Source organism: Protopterus annectens, chromosome 13.part0, assembly GCF_019279795.1.
Source record: "Protopterus annectens isolate FY-2018-M chromosome 13.part0, PAN1.0, whole genome shotgun sequence".
NCBI lineage: Eukaryota > Metazoa > Chordata > Ceratodontiformes > Protopteridae > Protopterus > Protopterus annectens.
The window spans coordinates 1133780747-1133806332 of NC_056747.1; positions in this window are offsets into that span (position 1 = coordinate 1133780747).

The following is a 25586-nucleotide window of genomic DNA, read 5'->3' on the forward strand; positions in this document are numbered from 1 at the left end:
ACACACACACACACACACACACACACACACACACTCACACCCTAACCTCCCTCTTAAGACACACACACACACACACACACACACACACACACACACACACACACACACACACACACACACACACACACGCATGCACACACAAACACACATCCCTACCTTTACCCACTTACTTCTTACATACACGAATGCACACCCCTACCTACCTACCCATTTCTTACATCCAAGCACCCCTACCTATTTCTTAAACACACACACACACACACACACACACACACACACACACACACACACACACACACACACACACACACACACACACACACACACACACACACCTACCTTACAATTGTACATTTGTCCGCAGTCTAAACATCTTCTGGAATTCAAATTCTGCTGGGGTGTGGAAGATGAATCCATAAACCATCGGTCACAAAGACGCACAAGCATCTGTGCGACCGGACACAAAGGGCATTCTTAAAGAATAATGCCCTTAAAAAAAGTGTCTTTTTTTAATTAAATGAAGATTAATCTCCCAACCAGCCGATTCCAGGGGGGTGCAAGTGCACCCCCTTGCACCTGCCTGTGAGCACCCTTGTACACAGCAGTCATTTTTACAATTGTACTAGTGCAGGCTTGGTATACCTAGATTCCTGTGTTGTTTACCCCTCATTTTATGTAGGAAAAAAGGAAAGGGTGTTAAGCAAACGAATATATGTGAATGTTTATGATATATCCTGAGGAAACAAATGCATTGTATAAATGCATTAAAGTATTTAAAAAAATCTTTAGGTTTATTGTGTTGGAAGATATGATGGTAATCCTGAATTCAGGTAACCTCCCAGGTTTAAATGATAATATATCTACAGCTGTTTCACTATATATATATATATATATATATATATATATATATATATATATATATATATATGGGTCTATGTTAAAACATCGAACGTGCAGTTCATTGAACTGCACTTTCATGAACCCACTTCAGCAAAAGTGCATAGCATCGAACATGCACTTTCGCTAAAGTAAACAAAAAAAAGTAAAAAATGCACACAAAAATGTAAACACTACTATGCAGGGGAGCAAGCCCCCTTGCACCCCCCACCCCCCCACTTTAATATTCTAACTTCAAGATCGCACTACAGTGGGGAAAAGGGAATATTCCCTTATCCCCACTGTACCACGATATCCACAAAAGATTTGTTAGTTGTACATCAACAGAATATGTTGATGTACAACTAACAAAACATGTAAACTGCATGTTTTTTCATTTTTTACTTTGTTTTAGCGAAAGTGCATATTCGATGTTATGCACTTTCGCTAAAGTCAGTTCGTCAAAGTGCAGTTTGATTAACTGTACTTTCAACGTTCTGACAAGGACCCATATATATATATATATATATATATATATATATATATATATATATATATATATATATATATATATATATATATATCTGGGATCTGGACACATGCTCGACTAGCATATGTCCGAATCACAAAACATCGAACACATATACACGAAAGTGCTTAACATCAAAAAGCGCTTCCATGTATGTGTAGTTCAAAAAAAAAAATCTATGTTTCTGCAGGAGGGCTTTGCCCTGCACCTGCACCCCCCCACCCCCCTACTGTATTATTCTTACTCCAAGATCACACTACAATGGGGAAAAGGGAATTTGCCCTTACCCACACTGCAGTCTGATCTACGAAACAGGCACACATACATGGAAGCGCTTGCTGATGTTAAGCACTTTCGTGTATGTGTGTTCGATGTTTTGTGATTCGGACATATGCTAGTCGAGCATGTGTCCAGATCCCATATACATATATATATATATATATATATATATATATATATATGTATATATATGGGTCTACTTTGACACATCGAAATTATGTTTTATCGAATCTTAGATAACCAAGTTCACTTTACTGAAAGTGCCTTACACAAAAACGCACTTTTGCAAATAACACTACACTGAAGAGTTCTTATAGATTGCAGTACAGTGAGGATAAGGAAATATTCCCTTTTCCCCACTGTAGTATGATCTCAGGGTTAGTATATATAAGCAGCAGGGGTGTGGGGGGGGGCAGGTGGCTTGCCCCTCTGCATGGATGCATTTGTTGTATTTTTTTTGTGTATTTTCTGTTGTGGTGTGGTGTAGTGTTATTCGCAAAAGTGTGTTTTCATGTAAATGCACTTTCACTAAAGTAGACTCGGTTATCTAAGATTCGATAAAGCGTAATTTTGATGGGCCAAAGTAGACCCATATATGTATATTTATGGTTTTGACTTACTGGTCTTTACTTTTTTACATCTATATATATTTGTTTACATATGTTTATGTAACTTGATTGTAATTACCACCATGTATAACTGATTTGATTCACTCTGGTCGTGTATATTTTTTGTCAATTTTTTTTGAACTCTTTAAACTTCTGACACATATATTTTTGATGCAGGCTTCAAAAGACTTTTAAATTATCATTCCTCAATTCAAGATTTTTAAAAGCTGCCTTTAACTATTCATTTTTAATAATGGCTCATTTCTATGCTTTATATATATTATCATATACATTTTCTAGTGATAGAAGCTGTTGTTATATGTTTAAATACAGTTGCAATTTAGTAATTGGGGATTTTGATAATGGAAGGTGTTTTGAGCACATCTGTGTGGTGTGTAAGAAAGTGGCTAACTGATAAAGTGTTTTTGGTATTTCCTGTGTGTGGTTTACCTTCGTCTTGCTGACTGGGGTTCTTTCCATAGCACAGCTTATGGATTTATTTTTTAAGACCTTTTCATTCCCTGCAGCTGAGCATCATCTGCCACCAATTTTTCTCCTCAGCTACAGTATCTACTGGGTACCCCTTTAAACCCCCAGACTTACGTCAACCCATGTTCAGGTCCAGTGAGGAGACTGAGGCTTCCCATTGCAGTGCCATACTGTTGACAGGAGGTTTTCACTTTTTATGCCCTAACTTTCCCCATTTCCTCCATGGACATCTGTATTCCTTAAGTCTGAACATACAGTGGGGACATGCAGTGTATCATTCTGCCTCTGTGACGACTCAGTCAATGCCCCCCACCTAGTCCTATCTTAAGACATAACCCTCTTTGTCATCCCCGGCCTCCAACAGGGAACTAAAGCTAAGAGCATTAAAGAACATGTTCCCTCCTCCCCCGATAGGTGCACTCATCCTTCTCCCGTCATGACTTAGTGAGAAGGACAGGTGCACACCTCAGATGGCTGAGCGTCTGAATGAACCTGGGTTGCCTGAGGCATAATTAGGGCTTTATCCCTGTATATCATGGTGCGGCTGACCAAATTGTTTCTTGATGTATGCTGTCCTTCACTTAATATCTGCAGCATGTCCTTGACTTTAATTGCTCTGATTTATGTTATAATGTTGCAATGCTGCATGAAAAGCAGACTCAAAATTCTCTATGGAGATTATCTAGGACTCTGTATTTCATGATGAGGTTCATAAATTTCACCTTTAAACCAGAAATTTAACTGATACTTAAAGATGTTCACAATGGGACTTGTTTTACACCCAAGTAACCAATTCAGGAGATGAGCAGCATTTGCTGGAAAATATTTTTTCTTTAAATTGTGCTAAATCTGTCAATATGAATTAATAAGTTGTTGTGTATGGCTCCCAAGTTCTGAACCATAAACCTAATACCAACAGTTGTTTTTCAAACCTCATCCTTTAAACATTTATATGCTATTGTTAACTCCCTACTAATAAACCTATATGGCAATCTTTTAGTCTAATAAGTTGGCCTTTAAAGTTAAGATGATGCAATACTTTTGGTAAATATTTAAGTCTTCCCAGATTTTTAGATCTTATGATGCAAATAGAGAAAACTGTACTGAATTCCAAATATGACCTAATTAAACCTTTGTAAAGAGATACCATAACATGGGGATTTTTCAAAACAATCAACCAAAATAGTTACCAATAAAATTCATAAGCCTAAATAATTAATACTTTGGTAGCTCGGAGCATTAAAATTCCATTACTACCTGATGAGTTAAAATCATGGCAGTACTAGTATGATTTTAACTTGTGAGATAATAAAGGAATTTAACTGTTGTGAGCTACCAAACTGTTAATTATTTATTTTCTAAGACTGAGATGTCTGCTGATGTAGAACATGTTCTACATCTTCTTTCTCTATATCAGATTTGAATTTACTTTAAATTTCAAAGATGTATCTATGGTTATTCCAATGCCCATCTTATGATCTATAACTGATCCTATGTCATTATCAGCAGAATAGGAGAACCTCTTGTTGTTGTAGATTGAAGGAGGTAACTCCTCTGATATCTCCAACTTTAGACCTATCGCTATCCTCTCCTCTCTCTCTAAAGTACTAGAAAAATGTATTCATAAACAAGTTATGCAGTTTCTAATACAGGAAAATCTGCTTACACCCACTCATCATGGCTTCAGACCCAAACATAGCACCACTACAGCTCTATTATCCTTCCTCAACACAGTCTCTGTAGCCATGGACGACTGTAAACTTATTTCTTGCCTATTCTTGGACCTCTCAAATGCTTTCAACACTGTCTCACACTCTCTTCTGCTGCACAAACTGCATAATCTCACCTTCTCCTCTAATACGTTTGCATGGTTTTCCAGCTACCTCACTGATAGATCTCAATCAGTGAGATGGCACTATGCACTCTCCCCTCCTCTCCTTGTCAAAATGTGTGTACCTCAAAGGTCTATCCTAGGGCCTTTACTTTTTAATATCTTTACTAATTAGCTCTATACCTCCTGTCCTCAGTCATCTTTAGTGCAATACGCAGATGACTCTACAGTCATCACCACAACCAACTCTCCCTCTAAGCTCTTCTCAGCTACTCAAGCATCTTTTAACTTAGTTGAAACATGGCTCTCCAACAACCAGCTCATCCTTAACCCTAAAAAACAAAGCTGTTAGTCTTCCTACCTGAAACGTTCATAAATATTAAACCCTCCTTCTCCATACAGTCCCTTAATAACACTCCCATTCAGGTAGAACCCAGTACTAAGCTCTTAGGCATAACTATCGATGATCAGCTTAAATTTGACTTGCATGTTAATAACTGTATCTAAAAGACATATTCAAAACTAGGGCTCCTTTGCTGTAACAAGAAATTCCTTACCTCTGAAGCCAAGATTACTCTCTCTCTCACCTACCTTCTACCCAGTCTAATGTACAATTCCCAAATTCTCACAAATGTTAACTCAGCACTCCTGACCAAACTTGAATCTACCTACAACAAGGTAGCTAGATTTGCTGCCCAACAAACCTACAAATCCCATCACTGTCTCTCTCTAAAACACCTAAACTGGCTTGAATTATCCCACCAGCTTCTTCTCTCTCAGCTCCAGATCATCCATTCTATCCTATACCAGCCTTCCTACTGTCCAGCACTATCCCCTCTCATCTCCCATTATTCTCCCTCCAGACCTCTCCGAAGCTCTAACCAAGACCTACTACAAATCTACAAACCCAAGCCTAAATTTGGACGCAACATGTACAGCTATCACCTCACTATTGCCTGTAATAGGCTCCCATTAGAAATCAGGACCCTTATACATCCTACACAATTTAAGACAGCCACCAAAGAGCACTTTAAAAGTCACTGGTCCTGCCACTGCACTCTCCCTCCTTTACATCCCCTACTTCTCATACCTTAATCTACTTTCTGCCCTTAACTCAATCTTCTCACTAGCTCTCTCTAATCTTCCTTGACTACTCTTTTTACTGTCTTCTAAAATCTATTAAGCAAATCGCCTCAGAGAAACATTCTATTGTAATTGTCTTGCCTTCATGCAACTACATCATGATAAAACTGTTTTTTTTAACCACTTACCCCAAAAACTATACTCATCTTAATGACATATTTCTTTCTATACATCTTGAAATAGTTATGCTATACTCCTGATTATTGACACTGTATAACATTGTATAGCTACTTAATGCCTTGTAATAATCCTGTAACATTGCTGTTTAATGCTAATTTATAATGAAAATTGTATAATATGTTGGAGCTCTTCTCCCCAGGCCTCCGGTGAAAAAGGGCCCTTCAGCTCAGTCGGACAATCCCGGTCAACAAATGTAAAATAAATAAAATAAAAAATAAATATAATGATATACATTATGTTCTCAATGTTAAAAAAAGGTATATTTCACTGATGCTCAGGAGGGTGGCCTAATGGTTAAGGTGTTTGCCTTACAAACACAAGGTGCAGGGTTTGAGTCTCACAAGGGATAATTGGCTAGGCTTAAAATGGCTCGCAAGGGCAGTTAGCTTAGTACTAATCTATGAACCTGTGAACCTATGCTCATGTATATATGGAATCCAAAAGGCCCTGCTCTTTTTGTTTATCACTGGGACTGGTTACCATAGTTCTCACCTTGGTGTCATTTGCCAGCTTAGCAATCCCTATATTATCATTAATACAAAAGGGAGGCATGGATATATTAAAAAGAAATGCCCCCAAAACAGCCTTCTATTGGTGCACTCTTGTCTATAGGATTTACTGGTGATAACACATTCCTTAACTTTACTCTACAAATTATGCAGTGGGTCAAAATTTCTTTTTAATCACCTAACAAAAAAGTTCACATTTAATTTAAGACAGATAATGTATAGAATATGACTTGGTAAAGGACAGTTTTGAAAGTCTTTCCTAGATCCAGATAAATCACACTGGCTGGTAGTCCAACAGCAATAACATCAAATACTTAAGCAATAACCGACGACGTGATGTGGTATATTGAAGATTTACCCACAGTTGGTGTGGTTTAATCACGAGGGTGAAGCCCGAGTGATTTATTAAAGCCAACTGTGGGTAAATTTCAATATACCACAACCACGGAGTCAGTTATTGCTATTATACAATGACATTATTTGAGAAAAAAATATTTACTTTTCTTAAATAATGTCTTTATATAATGGCGCATTACTGTTCTTCCGCGGCTGGTGGTATACTGCTGCGTTGTTTTGATGTACTGCGCATGCATATGGCACTTGCGTTCCCATGCATACCCAGTACATCAGTGCTTTGAAAAGGAAGCAGTTGTGAAAATAAAGTCTCCATTGCTCCATTTTTGTTTTCTTTTTCTTTCTTTTTTTTTTTTATTATTAAAAAAAAAGTTTTGGCTACTTTAGGGGTAGGAGAGAGAGACAGAATGGAGGAAATGCAAAGAAAATCAGGTACGTGTCTTTAGTTTTAAATAACGGGTCTATATTAGAAGTTCAAATGCACATGTGTCTGAATGCCGTAACATCAAACTGGGAAGTTCGAAATGTCAAAATAGCGAAGACGCAGAACACTGAATTTTTTCCCAGGGAAAACATTTGGTGGGCCGTTTCTGTGGCTTTGCTATTTCCTCCACTGTGGTGCGATCTCGGAGTTGGTATATTTAAGTAGGGGGTGTGTTGGGGCACAGCCCCCCACATTAGGGGGGGTGTGGGGCAAAGCCCCCCACATTAGGAACATTTTATAGTGTACGTGTGTTGTTTGGTTTTGTACCGGAACAGCAATTTTTTTTCCCCCTGGGGAAAAAAAATTGCTGTTCTGAGCATTCAAAGTTATTGCATTTCGAACTTCCAGGTTCAACATTTATGTAGTCGAAGTTATTGCATTCGACTATGTGATATAGACCCTATGTAGACCCTGATATAGACCCTAAATAATGTACCTGATTTTCTTTGTATTTCCTCCATGCTGCTTCTCAGGTATGTCTGAAGTACAGACTATAGGTTTTTTTAAATTTTTGTTGAAAAAAAAATATACGAATGGAAACATGTCTGGGTGACCAGACCTTTTTCCATTGGTCTATTGTGGGATTTACAATGGGCACGCTGGTGGGGCTGGCCAATCAGTGTGCACGTTTTTGAATACTAATGGCCAGTCATTGTATAATTTAGTATAAATCACACTGGCCGGTAGTCCTCCATCAACAACATCAAATACTTTAGTATAAATCACACTGGCCGGTAGTCCTCCATCAATAACATCAAATACTTTAGTATAAATCACACTGACTGGTAGTCCAGCATCAATAACATCAAATATTTTAGTATAACTCACACTGGCTAGTAGTCCTCCATAAATAACATCAAACACTTTAGTATATATATTTTTAATATTAGTTAGACAAGTTCAGCTACTTGAAAAAAGCATGCTGATTAAATGTGCGCGTAATATAAAGTGAGACAGAATGAAATTCAGAACTGCACATTCATATATTTCCCAAATGATTTTTTTCTTTAATTGGCTTTTCAGTATGCGATGTTATTTGGCTTGAATAGTTGTGTTTAATATAATGTGTTTGTTACACTTGCAATCTGTGTAGTGTGCATACCCCCATCCCCTCCCAACTTATTTTAATTAGGGATTGTACTTGCAGCAGTTTCTGATTCCACTGTGCTTAGTTAAGGAGGAGTTCGAAACTCCTTTAAGCTGATTTTCTTTATCAGCTGTAAATGTACCCTTATATAACTTACTACTTTGCACCCAATACTTAACTGACCCTATAACCAGCATCTTAGATAGATTTTTCTACAGCGTCACTGATAGAAACATTTTTTTTGAGTACTTACCTGCTAGTTCTTGTTCTCTGAGGTGTCATTCTGCTTTGTTTGCCCTCCGGGTTATTTATTTTTTTATCTGAGTACTTACTTGTTGGATCTTGATCTCTGTGATGTCATCCAGCTTCGTTCAGCCTCTTGGTTAGTTTTTTTTCTCAGTACTTACCTGCTGGTTCTTGTTCTCTGGGGTGTTATCTCACTGTTCACCCTCCAGACTATTTTGTATGAGTATTTACCTGCTGGTTCTTGTTCTCTGGGGTGTCATCTCACTTCATTTGCCCTCTGGGCTAGTTTTTTTTCTGAGTACTTACCTGCTGGTTCTTGTTCTCTGGGGTGTTATCTCACTGTTCACCCTCCAGACTATTTTTTATGAGTACTTACCTGCTGGTTCTTGTTCTCTGGGGTGTCATCTCACTTTGTTCGCCCTCTGGGCTAGTTTTTTTCTGAGTACTTACCTGCTGGTTTTTGTTCTCTGGGGTGTCATTCCACTTTGTTCTCACTTTTCTCCCTTACTCTGCCTCCTAATTCCTCCCGCCCCCAATACCTCTACATTTAAACCTACCAACACCACACCCCTTCCTCTGCCAGCTCCACCCCCATCATCCCTTTCCTCTGACATATTCCTATTATCACAGTAGCACCCTGTCTACATACTACTACCCTTCCTTCATTTCTACAAACTTTATGGCTTTCCTCAAATTATGCACTTAAGTAGTTTATCTGATTAACTCTCTAGTGATCCCTAATCTAAAATGGTTCCCCTTACTCTCCTATCACTAATGCTCTTCTCCCTGTCTTCACTTTCATCATATCTAGCCCGTATCCAACCTGTTGTAAGCTCTCCTACAGACACTACCTCTTACACCAATAACACAAATCACTACTCCCTACCCATCACTGCTCATCTCTTTTACACAATATACTGTTCTCTGAACTCAAACTGTTTCAGACACAACTGTACCTGTTTAACATTACACTTACTAACAATTTAACCAAAATGAAATCCTATCTTTACTATACAATCTCAAAATTCCTCCAGCTCTGTGCTGACGTTCACCCTAACCCTGGTCCCAACATCTCGCAATGCACATCTTCTACCCATTTTCCAGGTACACAAAATATGCTTACATTTATCTCAGTAAACACGCATAGCATATGAAACATAATTTCTGAGTTGCATGCTTGGATGACTGCACAATCTCCTGACATACTAGTAATCACTGAAACCTGGCTTAAACCACACATAAAGGGTACCAAAGTATTTCCTCCAGTCTTTAATATTTCCAGAGTTGATTGACTTAAAAGAAAAGGAGGCGGTGCTGTAGTAATATATCCTGTTTCTATTTCCTTAACCCCTCACAACCAATCCATACCCTCCTTTGACAAAGCTGAACTATTGATCACCTACCTTAATTTAAGCAAGAATAAAAGTCTCTGCATTATAGATTTATACATTCCCCCGGGCAATTACTTATCAACTCTGAAAAGTATCCTATCTTGGGTATCCAAAAATATCCATTTGGTAACAATAATATTAGGTGGTGTCAACATTAACTGATAGAAACTTAACTTACAATTTCCCACAGATAGCATAAACCTATTTGGATTTTATCAACTAATTACTCACCCAACCTTTACCAGTTCCCCAAACCAAAGCAGTTCAATAATTGATTGGATTTTGGTCTCCCATCCTAACATTTTCTCTCAGTCCAAAACACATCCAGCCTCAATTAGTGATCACCACCCCATCTGTTCAACTAGACTTATTTCACATTCATGTAGACAGCACACCTACAAGACAGTATGAAACCTATCCAGCTTTGACCAGGAGGCCTTTACAAATTTACTAAACTCCATCAGTTGGTCCTTCCTTAAATATTTACCACTAGATGATACAGTTGAACAATTTAATTCTACATTCTTAAACATTTTAGACAGTTTAGCTCCCACCAGAATGAAAAGAGTCAAAATAAGCTATACTCCCTGACTTTCTATCTATACTAAATCACTTATGCAAAAAAGAGACAAGGCTTGGACAACTTACCTAAAACATAAGCCTCACAATAATTTACAGTATTTCAAAGCACTGTGTAACTATGTAAAGAAACAGTTTAATTTAGACAAAAACAGTTCTATGCAAAGCCACAAAATCAGCACAAATTCAGTCCAAAAACCTTCTGGCACACTATCAAAAAAATCGTAAACCCAGGAAGTCAGTCCTTCCCCCCGACCCTCCTGTGATAGCACCTCCCCTGACATAGCAACTCAGTTTAACTCTTACTCCATTGATAGCATAGCTTCCATCACTAACAAATTCCATCCATCTCCCTCTACCCTCTCTCAATCTCCTATTACCTGTCACTTCACATTTTCCCTTCAACCAGTTCCTACTTCCTTCATCAAATCCCTCCTGTTCAAGCTCAAGCCATATTCCCCCTCTGCAGGCAATCTTCCTAACAAATTCCTAAAAATGGCTGCTAACTCAATTGCCTACCCAGTCTCAATAATCATTAATAGATCTATCAAGGAGGCCAAATAGAGAGATGATAACTCAGCAAGCAAAGGAGAGTAGTATTGCTGAAATTAAATTCTTCTTCAAATCTTGGTGAGTACCTTTATGAGGTGGATCCTGTTTTTCACAAAATCTCACTAAGGTGACTGATATATAGACTGTATTTATATAGCATATATCATGGACAGAAGTAGGTCAAAAACAAAAAAGATAGCTGGGTGCAGAAGACCCAGGATAAAAAAGTGCCCAATCCTAGTAGTTGCACTAGTGCCAGGCCTGGAAAAAATGACAGTGTAGAATCCTCAAAATATGGAAACATTCCTACAATGGGGCTAGGCCAGACCTAGGGGGAGGATGGCCCCCTGTAGTATATTTATTGACATTTGTTAACTGGGTTTGTGGCCCATTTTCAGTGGAGACCCGAGGAGAAAAGCTCCAGTAGTACATTTTAAACAAGTACAATTTTAAGCAATATTGATATAATAGCAGTTATAGCAAAAAGATTCACATATGTTGGGCTACATGCATAAAGTTAAACCTGCATTAAAAAGAAGCTAAGTAACAATTTTACATTGATGTAGTTCAATAGGTCAACAATAAACATTTTTTGTTTGTATAAAATTATGCAAATGCATAGTAGACACATTGGAGAGAGAGGTGTAATGAGGTACTAAGTATGGTCCTTTTGAGGGTACATAAAGGGAAGGAAGACTACTTGACTAGGGAGGGTCATGACAAGGGCAGGTTCTGGAATTGAGAAAATAAGCTTTTAGTTCATTTTTAAAGTGTGAGGTGTGGGAGATTGAACGTAAGTCAAGGGGAAGTTTGTTCCAAGCATTGGCAAGGGAGTGTTTGTAGAGTAGTTTGTAGTAGTTAGAATAGAAGAAGGAAGTAGTAGTCCACAAAAATCACAAAAACTGATAGACCAAAGAAGAGCCATAAAGAAGATAGAGTGGACTATTGAGGATAAGAAAGAAAGTATGTATTGTTACTATTATGCAAGAAGCCCAGAATTTCCAGACATAAGATATACAAAAGGGTTAAGAGAGAAATTAGAAGAAAGAAAAATACTTCCACAAGAAAAACTATCAGAAGCCTCAAAAATTTGTGTTCATTAATACAACAGATTTGTGAAAAACATTATATAGACAAAGAAAATTTGGTCTATTTGGAAAAAGAAGCATCTGATGAATGGAGAAAATATAAACAACAAAACCTAGAGATTTTTGAAAAGTATAGAAAAGAAATATGAACATGGGAAATAGAGATTTGATATGATGCAATATTTATGCAAAGTTGAAAGCCAAATTAATCACTGCAAAAAAAAAAGCCAGCAACAAAGATATTCAAAGAGAAGTACAGGAAAAGGCATCCAGATATGGAAAATTTCACAATAAAAAATAATATCACGAAGAGGAAATGTAGAAAAAAGATTAGTAAAGTAGAAGTTAAAAAATAGAAGCTGAAGTTATGGAGTGCCTGTGAAGGAAAGGATTTGTTGTAGAAGGTCTAACACAGGTTGCATCACAGCATGCTGGAACGAGTCCCCAAAGTAAGAAGAAACAGAAAGATCAGAGGATATTTGAAGAAGAAATATGGACGTGGAAAAGAAAAAAAGATTTAATATGGTGTAATATTTATGCAAAGGAAAAAGCAAAATTAATCACTACAAAATGAGTAGCACGCACCAAAGATATTTGAAGAGAAATACAGGCAAAGGAATTCGGATATGGAAAGCTTTATAATACAAAAAATAAGAAGACAAAGAGGAAAAGTAGAAAAGGAGATTAGTAATGGAGAAGTTAAAGAAATAGAAACTGGGGTTATGGAGTACCTGGGAAGTGAAGGATTCAGTGCAGAAAATCTAACTCAGAAAGCACCACAGCAGGATAGAGCAATAGACATCCAAATTAAGGAAAATCCAGTGGAACAGGAAGCAACTGGGCATTTGCACTATGGAGATATTTTGGAGCCTTCCACAGGAAACCAGTATAAATGTTAACTCGAAGCTGGACAGCAAAGAAAGGAACAGGAAACTGTGGCAACTCTGATGCAGTCAATGTTGAGGAGTGATAGGCCAGTGAATTCCCATATGACTGAGCAATGGTGACACAGGATGAAATTGAAGAAAATGTGCCTCAGGAAGATCCTATAGAGCTTTCTATAGAATGCCTGCAGGAAATGGAGAACAAAAAATGTGCCCTCCTTCAGTTATACAAACCCAACAAAAACATTGGTAAGACCCTCTACAAATACTCTACAGCCCATGTCTGGAACCCTCTCCCTCTAAACATAAGAAGCATTTAGCATAAAACCCTGTTTAAGAAAGAACTTAAAACTTTTTCTCCTGAAGACTGGGTCATGCCTTTGTCAAACTCCCATTTGAACTAGACTCCTCTTTTCTCATTGTTATCTGCTTTTCCCTATCAGTTCTTTTTCCTTCTTGTACTTGGTCTATCAAACTGTATTCATACTGTACTCCTTTGTGTAATATTCCCTAAACCTTTTAATTATTTGGCCTGTGCTATATACTGTTGTTTTCAAATTTTGGAAATTGAGCTTGTTAACTGTTATTTTACCTATGCATTGTACTGCTGTGCACAAATATTTGACTTGTACTATATTACTGTGACCCTACTTTAATATATTGTAAATATCATAATTACTTGTATTATGTCTGGAGTTTTCTCCTCAGGTCTCCATTGAAAATGGACCCCTGGCTCAAGTTGGACTAACTCGGTTAACAAATGGCAGTCAATAAATAAATAAATAAATAAATAATACTGCCAGCAAACAAGCCACCCTAATTCAATATGCTGATGACTCTACATTAATCTGCGCTGCCAGGACTCTCTCTCATCTACAGAGTTTAACTCAAGAAGCTTTCAATTCCATTGTCTTGGCTCACCAACAGTCATTTACTACTTAAGCCCCCAAAAACTACACTTCTCCTATTTTTACAAAACATTTTTCTCAACATACCTCTAACTTTGTTATTAGTTCTCTGAACAATACTTTAGTCGATGTGGTTTCACATACAAAACTGTTGTGTAGCTATTGACAATTGTCGTTTAAGTTTGACCTACTTATTAGCAGCAACAGTAAAAAAACTAACAGAAACACCAGGACTCGGCGACAGCTTTTATTTTATACAGGACAAGTGAGTTTGGGAGCTTTGGTGGGTGTGTTGTGTTTTGCTATTAAAAAAAACTAACCAAAAATTGGGCATGATGTATATGGCTAAGAAATTCATCTCTAACTACACAAGGGTAACCCCTGCCACCACCTATCTCTTACCCTTCCTTCTATATGCTTCACCTATTCTAACCAATCTTCACTCTTCCCTCAAAGAAAACACAGGACAGGCCCAGTACTCTCACCACTGCTCTTCTCTCCAGTCCCTAAATTGGCTTGAACTACCCCACCTTCTCACCTTTAATCAAGTAACATTACCTCACAAAATACCATACAACTTCTCATTTTTGCAAACTACATCATCACTACTTCAACACTGTATTCCATGTGACCTACGCTCTTCTCACAAGTATCTACTATCTGTTTGCAAACCTCAAATATCTAATGAGGTTAGTCTGTACTCTCACTGTGTTGCCAAATCATGGAATAACATTCCAGAAACAATCAGACATATACCCCACTACTATTCCATCAAGTCTAGGCTGAAAGGACATCTAACCGATAACTGGATCAGCCCGTACTCCTTGCCATCTTAGTAGTCGTTTCTATTCCCTTTTCTCCGCTCTTAATAGACTTTCGCTTGATCTGTCCTACTTCCCTTCCTGCTTTGCCTACTTTCTAGCCTGACCTCCCTTTAATTCCTTAACATTCTAATGTTCTTTCTTCATATTCCTACATTAACCTTTATCTATCCCAGAATTTATGACTGAAATTTAATATCTAGTTCTACCAGAAAGATTATATGGCTTTTACAACCTATTACTTATTCTGTTATACATTTTTCATGCATCATTATGTAACATGCTTATTAGGAACTCTCTTCTTTCTTGTATATAATGTATGGTCATCTTTATTGCTTACCTTTATATTTTGCTTTTTTTTCTTTTATTGTATTCACAAATTGTACTACTTTGTTACTAACTTAATATTTGTAACCATTGTTCAATTTTTTTAATTCTGTTTAATGTATACTGTGGAGCTTTTCTCCTCGGGCCTTTGCTGAAAATGGGCTCATATACAATCAGACTTTCCCAGTAAACAAATGTAAAATAAAATAAATAAGTATTACCGCGGTGGTGCAGTGGTAGCGTTGTTGCCTCACAGCAAGAGGTTCTCCCATTCGATTCTCAGCTGGACTGCCTTCTGTGTGGAGTTTGCATGTCCTCCCCACAGTTGGCTGGGTGTTCGAAAGACATGCGTAAATGGGTGTGCCTTCGTTGAAGGTTGAACATCGAGCTGGCACCTCGGCGTTCGTAAAAATCTACTGTCAATCATTAGTGGACTGGAGTTCTGCTCTGGTGACCCCTAACTGGGAAAAGCCGAAAGACAACAACTTGTCAAACTTATAGCTCTTTACTGGAATCCCCACTTTTAGATATTGGGACCACAACTGCTGTTTTCCATATATTTCACACATGACAAGGTGATACATTTTTCTGGAACAAATATGCCATATGGTACTAAAGTATCCTGAACTTAAACTAGAAATCACAGATTGCAACACCACCAAAGCTGCACGATCTATTTGAAATTCTCAGCGATTAATGAAACAAGTTAAGCCCTTTCATGTGAAGATATACAGTCTTTTTCTGAAGATATTTTATTCCCTTCAGAAAGAGACTTTTTTTTCTTTCAGAACTTTTAAAATGGACATGCTGAGGGAAAATATGTGTTGTGGTGTGAAAAACATCAAATGACTTTCCTTGGAATGAGCATATTTTTTAAAGATTTAAGCATTCAGTATAGAAGAGATGAAACTAAAGCAAGTGAGGTAATGCAGTCTTTAAAAATATGAATCAGACTGTTAAAAGTGTTATAAAAAGTAAAGATGATAGAAATGTTTGGAATGGAGGGTAGTAAACTGATATAATTTTGAAAATGCACACATATTTTTCATCTTCCCAGTGTTATTTAAGTAAGGGAAAGAGGCACTTTTGAAGTATGCAGGTCAGCCTAAAACATGTTGTTTTGTGAGGAAATATTACATTGAATATGTCATTATAAAAAGTGAGGTGCGATCAATGTGGTGAAAGGGGATGTACAGTTAATGCAAATTAGAGTGCAGGAAATGAAAAAAAGGCTAGACATTTTTAATTTGAAACAAAATTTTGTGGAATTTAGGACAGGATCAATATTCTAGTGTGTTTTTCCTACTTAAAGCATAAGCTAAAGTGTTGAATTACTGTATTATTTGAGGAGGAAATACTATGGCAGTGGATGCAAGATGGCAAAAAAGAAGTTTTTCATTTTATTGGAATACATGTATATGCTGGAATGGGGGAAAGAGAACAGTTATTTGCGAAGCTTAAACCTTTTGTGATGCTGAATACAAATAGAATTATATGGATTTTAATTGTGTCTTACAATGGAAAAGATGTAAAGTTAATCAAGATGGAAAATAATTGAAGAAATTGAAGAAAATAATGCAATGGAGAGGTTAGATTTGGGAATAGAAGGATAATGTACATATAAAAGAGGGAATGATGATGGAAATAAATTATTTTTTGCTGTTAGAGGCGGGAAAAAACAACATGTCCTATATAGATTGACTCAAAGCCCTGTCACTATAATTGGCATCCTACAGACTGCTAAGAAGTGACCTGTGTCTGGTATACAAGGCATTCTCCGACATAATGCTGATGGATTTACAGCACATCAGCAAGTCAAATGGCATCAGAAATACTCAGTCTAGGGATCTAAACCTCTTCTGCAACATCAACAGATTGGTTTGGAGGGAAAGGTATATCTTGCAGAGGATACTGCTGCTGTGGAGCAGATTCCACATTCACATAAAATAAAGTTCATCCCTATTAATATTTAGGTGCAACTTAGATCTATATATGGGAAACAGAAACTTTACCTCAGGACTGCCGCATGTACTACTAATGGACAGCTGCAGGCCCTCAATGCTTTATCCCATGCATGGATCCCCTCAGATTATCTGCAGTATGATCCCAGTTATTCTCAGGAGGGGTAATATATATAATTATTGACCTTGGGAAGGGTAAGTCCAGTCTCTGACCAAATGGGATAGGTTCATTTGAGCATAAAAAGGGAAACTGGCTAGGCTTAAAATGGCTTGCAAGAAACAGATGGAGGAATATTACAGTTTTTTCTGATAATATTGCAATTTTGTATGGACATTTGTGACGATGGAGATGTAATTATGGAAGGTAAAGGTATTAAGAAACTAACAGGGAAAACAATTTTAAGGAAGAAGAATTATTAATGGAAAGAAGAGATCTGTGAGAGGATCACCTATGTTTGGTATTTATTTATTCGCCTGGATGGAGTGGTGGATTAGTTTTAAAGAACATGTATAAGAAGGTATACTTGCAATTAGAATAAGAACAAAGACAAGCAGAAAAGAAAGAATATAGTAAATTTTTGCATAAGATGGAAAAAGAATTTTGGTGGAAAATAGTGAAGAGCATTTTGCTAAAGAAAACATCTAAAAAGAATCAAGCAAAAACAGAAAGATTGTCATATAAGCAGCATTATTATTTAAAAACAAAAAGGAAGCCAGCTCACCTTTTTAACAAGAATGGTAAAGAATTAGAAACGTTTAATAAGGGAGTTAAAAGATAAAAATGCTAAGGTAAAACGTAAGCAAAAGGAGATCATGTGATTGGCTGCAGCGTATGTTAATGACAGATATATAATGAATGAAGGAGTAAGCATACTTCTCAACTATCCAGATTTTCACAGACTGTCCAGATCTTTGCCTCATATATTTGGTCTGGCCCTCACACAGTTTTAGGTTATCTGGCAAATCAGTGGGGATTGAAGTCACCAATTAATGAGAGACGTTGTATTTGCAGACTTCATATCCTTCAGAAAATGCATAATGCAATAGCTGTTATTCTAGAAATTTTCTGAGTTTATAAGCGCAATATTTAAAATCTGTCTCTGGTTTTGGGCCTTTGTCCTTTCAACATTTTTAGGTTTGTTTAGAATTCTTGCCACTAAGAAGAGAGGTATAGGAGTAATGGGAAAATAAAATGGTTTCTCTGAAATTTTATAGATGAATCAAACAAGAACTTACAAAAGGAAATAACATTAGAATTAGGCATTGCTGTTAAATGGCTAAAGGGAGATTTAGTGTTTAGCATACGATGTGATAAATTATAAAGTTTCTAAGAAGTAAGATGTATGTCAAAAGGAATATGTTTGCATGTTTTAAATAAGTGGAATGATGAAGGTTTTACAAGTTTGGATTAATGTGAAGGGGTCATTCAATTTACATGGAAAATAAGGGATAGCTGTAGTATTCAGAACTAGAGACCTATTACTCTGAACAAAACTGATTGTAAGATCTTTATAAAAACACTTACAGACAAGAGTTGAGAAGGTTTTATAAGAGGTGTTGGGTCCCAGAGTTTCTGGGGGGTAACAGGAAGGAGAATCCCAGTTTTTTTAATATTAGCAAGATAAATAGTAGATAATATTTGTTCCGTTCTCACAGCACTGTGCGAGGCATAGTACAGCTAAACGGACAGCTTAACACTTTAAGAAAATCCAATAAGCAAAAGAATCAGGGTTTCTTGTAGCTTTACTGAGTTTTCTTAACTTAAATACTTTTTTTGTAAAACTGCAACACAATACAAATAGCAACATATCAGAATATATACAATATACAGCACTTCTAAATACAAAGAATTACAACATACAAATTACTTACAGGAGATGTGAATGCCAGGCCTGGGAAAAGAAGCTCATGACTGCACTTCATGAGGGCTAGAAAGAAAGCTGCTTCCTGACTGAGTTACATCACTTCCTGAGGCTTGCTATAATGCTGTAAAACAAGTTAATCTAACTGTTATAAGACAATAATTTTAAGGAAGAAGAATTATTAATGGAAAGAAGAGATCTGTGAGAGGAGGCCACTAGATGGCAGCAACAGATCAAAAATGCTCAAACTGTACAACTATGATATAAACTGCCTGAATTGCTATAAAGGGCAGAATGCTCCCTGCCTGGCATATTATGGGATGTCACTACACTTATTAATATTACTACATACAATAACACATTTTAACCATTTTCAGAAACAAGAACTACAATGTCCGAGACTGGCCTCAAATAAACTTTAGCAGTTCCTTGTTTGACAGCTCTTACTTCCACCTTTCTCACTTTACCATCTCTGCTTGGCAACATGTCAATGATAAGTCCCACAGACCATTCATTCCTGCATTTTTGACTGTCCTTCATTAACACAACATCACCTACTTTAACGTTTGGATAGTCTCGAGTCCACTTTCTGCGACTTTGTAACAAGGTGTCCGCAAGACTCTGAACTTGTTCCATTGTTTTACATGAAGGCCTGCTGTTTCGAAGTTACCAGAAGGAGCCAACAAAGAGTTTGCCTTTTGAGTCAAAAGCATGGCTGGTGTAAGAACCTCAGGATTATCTGGATCGTTTGACACTGGTACTAAAGGTCCTGCATTTATAATAGCCATAACTTCCACCATAAAGGTACTTAACTCTCATGGGTCAGACGAGTAGGCTTATCTTGCAGCAACATTGCATCCAAGATGCATCTAGCTACACTCATTAGTCTTTCCCAAGCACCACCCATATGAGATGAGTGTGGAGGATTGAAGACCCACATGCATCCTTTGTCTTGTAGATAATCTTGCACTGCTGTATCACCTGCACAAATATTCAGTTCCTTACAAGCTCCCACAAAGTTTGTCCCTCTGTCAGAGGGAAGTAGCTTTGCTGGGCCACGGATTGAAAAGAATCTTCTCAAGGCATTAATAAAACTGGAAGCTGACATAGATTTAATCAGTTCTATATGTACAGCTCGTGTAGACAGACATGCAAAAAGTACTACCCACCGTTGTCAGCACTACCTCCTCTAGCGTGGCGGGTTACCACTGTCCACAGACCAAAAACATCAACATCCATGCTAGTGAATGGTGGTTCAGGAGTCACTCTATCTTCTGGTAAATCTGCCATCTTTTGACTTTCTAATCGCCTTCTCAGTTTATGACAGATAACACATTTGTGAATAACTGCAGATGTCAGGCGTTTACCACCAAGGATCCAGAAACCTGCAGCTCTAATTGCACCTTCTGTTATGTGACGTCCTTGATGAGCTACTTGGTTATGGTAATATCTCGCAATCAGTGTGATGATTGTGGGGGATGATAATTGGTTGCTTCTCTTGTTCAGTCAGTGTTGCAAAGGACAAGTGTCCGCCAACTCTCAGCAATCCATCTTGATCTATAACAGCACTAAACTTCTTGAGACGACTTTGTTTTGGCAATGCCTTTTGCTCTTTTATGCAGTCATATTCCTCTGTGAAGTGTTTGTGCTAAACAGAAGAGATGATCACATTCTTTGCTTGTGAAATTTCCTCTAAGCTAACTTGCTGATGAAAACTTTTCCAGCCTCTAAGTAGAGAGCTATCTGATTTTCTCTGAAAACTTCTGGCAGTATGAATGTCTGGCTATAGTTTCAACTAGTGTCTTCCATTTTGAAAATCTTTCAGAACAATGTGAATGAATAGTGGAATCAAAGGCTCTAGTGCCAAAGCTTGAAACTGATGGTTTAATTTCAGGATCAGCTTCAGGCTCTATGAGAGGATAGCCAGTAGCTGTGTCATTTGAATTGTCTTTAACTGGCTCGTAAAGAAACAAAGGGCATGAGAACCATATAGTGTTCTGAAGGCAGGCAGTCTCTGTGGGCCTTGTAGCATAATCAGCAGGGTTTTGCTCTGTGGATACGTAGAACCACTGATCAGGATGAGTTACCTGTATGATTCTATTTACTCGGTTGGAGACATACAGAAAGAATCTTCTAGAGGTATTGCAGATGTACCCCAGGATGGTTTTACTGTCTGTAAAGAATTTCACAACGTCCAGTTCCAGGTCTTCATCTCTGATTAGCTCATACAGTTCTACCACTAATACAGCTGTACATAGCTCCAAACATGGGATTGTATGCACTGGTCTAGGGCTTAACTTAGACTTTCCCATAACGAACCCAACATGACATGCACTTACTGCATCAGTTGTTTTCAAGTAGGCTACTGCACCTATAGCTGTGAGTGATGCACCTGAAAAAATATGCAGTTCCTTTTTACAGGCTACTGTCAGTGAAACAGGCCCATAACATCTGGCTATCTGTGTGAAGAAGAGTCCCAAAGCGTTTCAAAGCCTGCAAAAGACTCCTTCCACTGAATCCACTCATGCAGTCTGTCTTGTGGGAGTAATGCATCCCATTCCCATTTCCCAGATGACAGTTCACGGACTAAGGCCTTACCTTCTATAGTCGCTGGTGCAACAAACCCAAGGGGATTATAAAGGCTGTTCACAGTAGCTAAGATTCCTCTTCTGGTAAAGTGTTTTTCCTCTGAAGAGACCTGAAAAACAAAGCTGTCTGTTTCTAGATCCCACCCTAGTCCTAAACTTTTCTGAAGAGGAAGGGAGTCTGTACCCAGACAAAGATCTTTAAGGTCTTTAGCTCTATCTTCTGCAGGAAAGGCTTCCATGACCTGTTTGCTATTAGAAGCAACCTTATGAAGCCGCAGATTAGATTCTGCCAGCATCTGCTTTGTTTTGTTGAGAATGTCAGTTGCTATCTCAGGAGTGCTAGCAGATGTGAGTCCAGCATCTACATAGAAATGTCTCAACACAAAGTGTTTGGCATCTTGTCCATAATGTTCAGCTCCATTTAGGGCAGCTTTACGCATACAGTATATAGCCACAACAGGAGAGGGACTGTTGCCGAAGACATGTACTCTCATTCTGTACTCCACTACTTCTTTGTCTATATCATGATCATTGTACCAGAGAAAACGTAAATAATCTTGGTGGTCCTCTCTCACCAGAAAACAGTAAAACATATGCTGCACATCAGCTGTGAAGGCTATGGGCTCTTTTCTAAAGCACATGAGGACCCCTAGTAGAGTATTGTTTAGATCAGAACCACTTAACAGTACCTTATTTAAAGAAATACCTTCACATTCTGCACTGGAATCAAACACAGCTCTTATTTGATCAGGTTTGAGTGGGTGATAAACACCAAACATTGGCAGATACCAGTGTTCTTTACCATGATTCAGTGGTCCTGCAATTTCAGCGTGATCATTATCCAGTAACCTTTTGATGAATTCTGTGAAATCTCTCTTTACCTTTGTTTTTTTTGTAAGGTTCTACGAAGAGAGTTCAGGTGCTTCATGGCTTGTTCTCTATTACAAGGTAAACGATACCTGGATGTGCAAAACGAAAGAAAGGCCACCCAACTGTTATTATCATCCTGGTAAGTCTCTCTGTTCATGATCCAGAGAAAGGCTTGATCTTCTATGGACAGAGCTTGTTTATTATCGTCCTTTGGTTTCTGGAGCACTGAAACCCCTAGATTGTCGTTTTTTATGTTAAAGCTGATATCTTCTTTGCTGTGTGAAGAAGAGTTCCAAAGCCATGTTAAATTATCAAAGCTTTCTTTAACAGTAAAATTGTTCTGGCATGGAATGAAAAAGGATGTGCGGCCATTTGTCTCTAGTCTCCCACCAGGACACAAGTGCTCTTCAGCAATTACATTCTGCTTGCCGAGCACACTCAAGCAAATCTGCAGTCTGCGGCTACAACTCCACCCATACAGTATAAGAAGGAATCAGTACTGCAAACTAAACAAGGATATACATTTTGAGCCTCAAGAGCAGGAGCACACTCAAGCAAATCTGCAGTCTACGGCTACAACTCCACCCATACAGTATAAGAAGGAATCAGTACTGCAAACTAAATAAGGATATACATTTTGAGCCGCAAGAGCAGGGTCAGTCCACCCAGGCATTCTGCTTGTATGTTTTATGAGAGTGAAGCTATTACATTAGCAATATTTCTTAGTAGTTCTCAGCTTGCTAATAAAACTGACTGTTGTAGTCTTGTGTCCTCCCTACCCCCCCCGCTAGTGCAGTAATCCTAACAGTCCAATAGACAGTATACATTTAATTCACATCCCTGTGACTAAATTAACCATCAAGCAGCCCTCTCAGTGCTTTCTGCCTTAGTTTGTATCCCTTGGAGGCCCACCTGTTTAATTGCATCTCTATACAGTCCCCTTCATTGCTAATGCATCTCCCTACTCTAACCTGTGCACAAACTGGTTACTAATCAGCAAGTTAATGTGAAGACACACTCCCAACCTTAATAAACTTTGCTGTCTCTTCTCTCCTTCACTTTACAGGTAGTTTGAATTATTACTTACCCCCTCTGAGGCCTTCACTGATTTCCACTGATTGCCTCTCTGGTTTCTTTGCATTCCACCTGGTTTACACCCCTTGTGCTATCTCCCTCCCCCGATACAAAGTCTATATTAGAATCCTGCTGAGCATGGAGCCATCTTTAAGTTTCTAGTCTCCCCCCAGGACACAATTGCTCTTCAGCAATTACATTCTGCTTGCCGGTAAGCCATTAAACCTCAGTAATTTGTTTAAAGTGTTCAGATTTGTAAAGTAATACTTACTTTTTTCTCTTGTCTTGGTTGGCTTTGCCCCGCTCCGATCACCCACACTAATGCTCGGGCTCTCTCCGCTCCCCTACCCTGCCCCCTATTCCCTCACGCCCCCACTACCTCTACACTTATAGTTAATCACAGCCACACCCACAGCTCACCCTCACATCACCTCCACCAATCACAGCTCCTCAAGTCATATCACATTATACCACACCAACTTGTTCCACACAAAATACTCCCAATCACTCTCATTCCCACTAGGCATTTTTTACATCACCCACACTATTTCCCCATCCATATATAGTGCAACCCTATAATTCCTATTCAGAACCCCCACCTAGAAACAACTTAAACTTTATAACCATGACTATCACACAACTAAGTCTAGTCTGTCTTCTCATAATTCTTTACAACACCACAAGTTATCACTCTAGCAATATCCCTAAACTTAGTAGCACAACACTACATTATGCACTCTTGTATACAGACACCACACATTATAATAATATCTGCCCACAGTTATTCAAGAACTACATAATGGACCAATTCAGAACTAAACACATATGCTTTCATTCCTACTCCAAAAAAACACAATACTTTCTCACACTCCTCACCAAACTCCAACATCTGTATAACCAATTTAACTCCAGGCTCACCATAAGTGGGGATATCCACCCCAACCCAGGCCCAAATCCATCCTGTCCAGCACAAACTGCTCCAACACAACTGTCGGAACACACCACCCCCACTTTCTTCATCCCTGGGCAGATCAACAACAGCAACAAAACCAACCATCTTTTAATGCTAAATATTAATATTAGAAGTATCAAAAATAAAATAGCTGAACTCCAGGCCACAATAGCACACTACTCCCCAGACATAATTGCTTTAACAGAAACCTGGCTAAATAAAAACATAGCTAACTCAGAAGTTCTCCCTACCAGCTACAATATCATTAGACAAGGCAGACCACTTCGTAAAGGGAGTGGAACTGCCTTACTGTACAAGTCCATCTTAACTGTCTGTCAATTACCAAACTCCTACCCCTCTCCCAATAATTGTGACATACTTATCTCACAACTTCAACTTCACCCTAAAAAGGTCATCACCACAATTGTGATCTATATTCCACCTGGTAATACACCTGCTAGCCTCAAAGACTTCTTATCCTGGTGTTCTTCCACATACTCACAAGAAACCCTTATTCTGGGAGACTTCAACCTAGATTGGTTCACCTGTATATCAGTACCACCAAGTAATCTAATAAATCTCCATGGCTACCAGCAGCTAGTCCAAATTCCAACTAGATGTGATACAAAAATCTAAAAGGGAATCCATCCTTGACTGGGTCCTAACTAACAACCCCACATTGTACCCTCACACAGGCAGTCTCCCAGACACCTTAAGTGACCACAACATAATATACTTTATACATAGTAGAACAAGCATATGCAAAACCACTAACTATATATCCACTAGAAACACAAAAATATTCTCTCCTGAGGTCCTCAACACTTTACTCTGTAACTGTGACTGGACCCCCCTAAAAACCCTCCCACTTGACCAGGCTGTAGCATATTTCAACAAAACATTTCTACAACACCTAGACACTGTCGCTCCATTGTGCAAAATCAAGGTTAGAACCACTACAAACCCCTGGCTCAGTAAAGAAACCAAACAAATGTTCAAGTCCAGAGACACTGCCTGGCATTACTATAAAAAAAACAAAGAAACACAAAGCCTAACTAAGTACCAAGAACTGCGCAACCATGCAAAGAAATGCATTAGGATGGACAAAAAATCC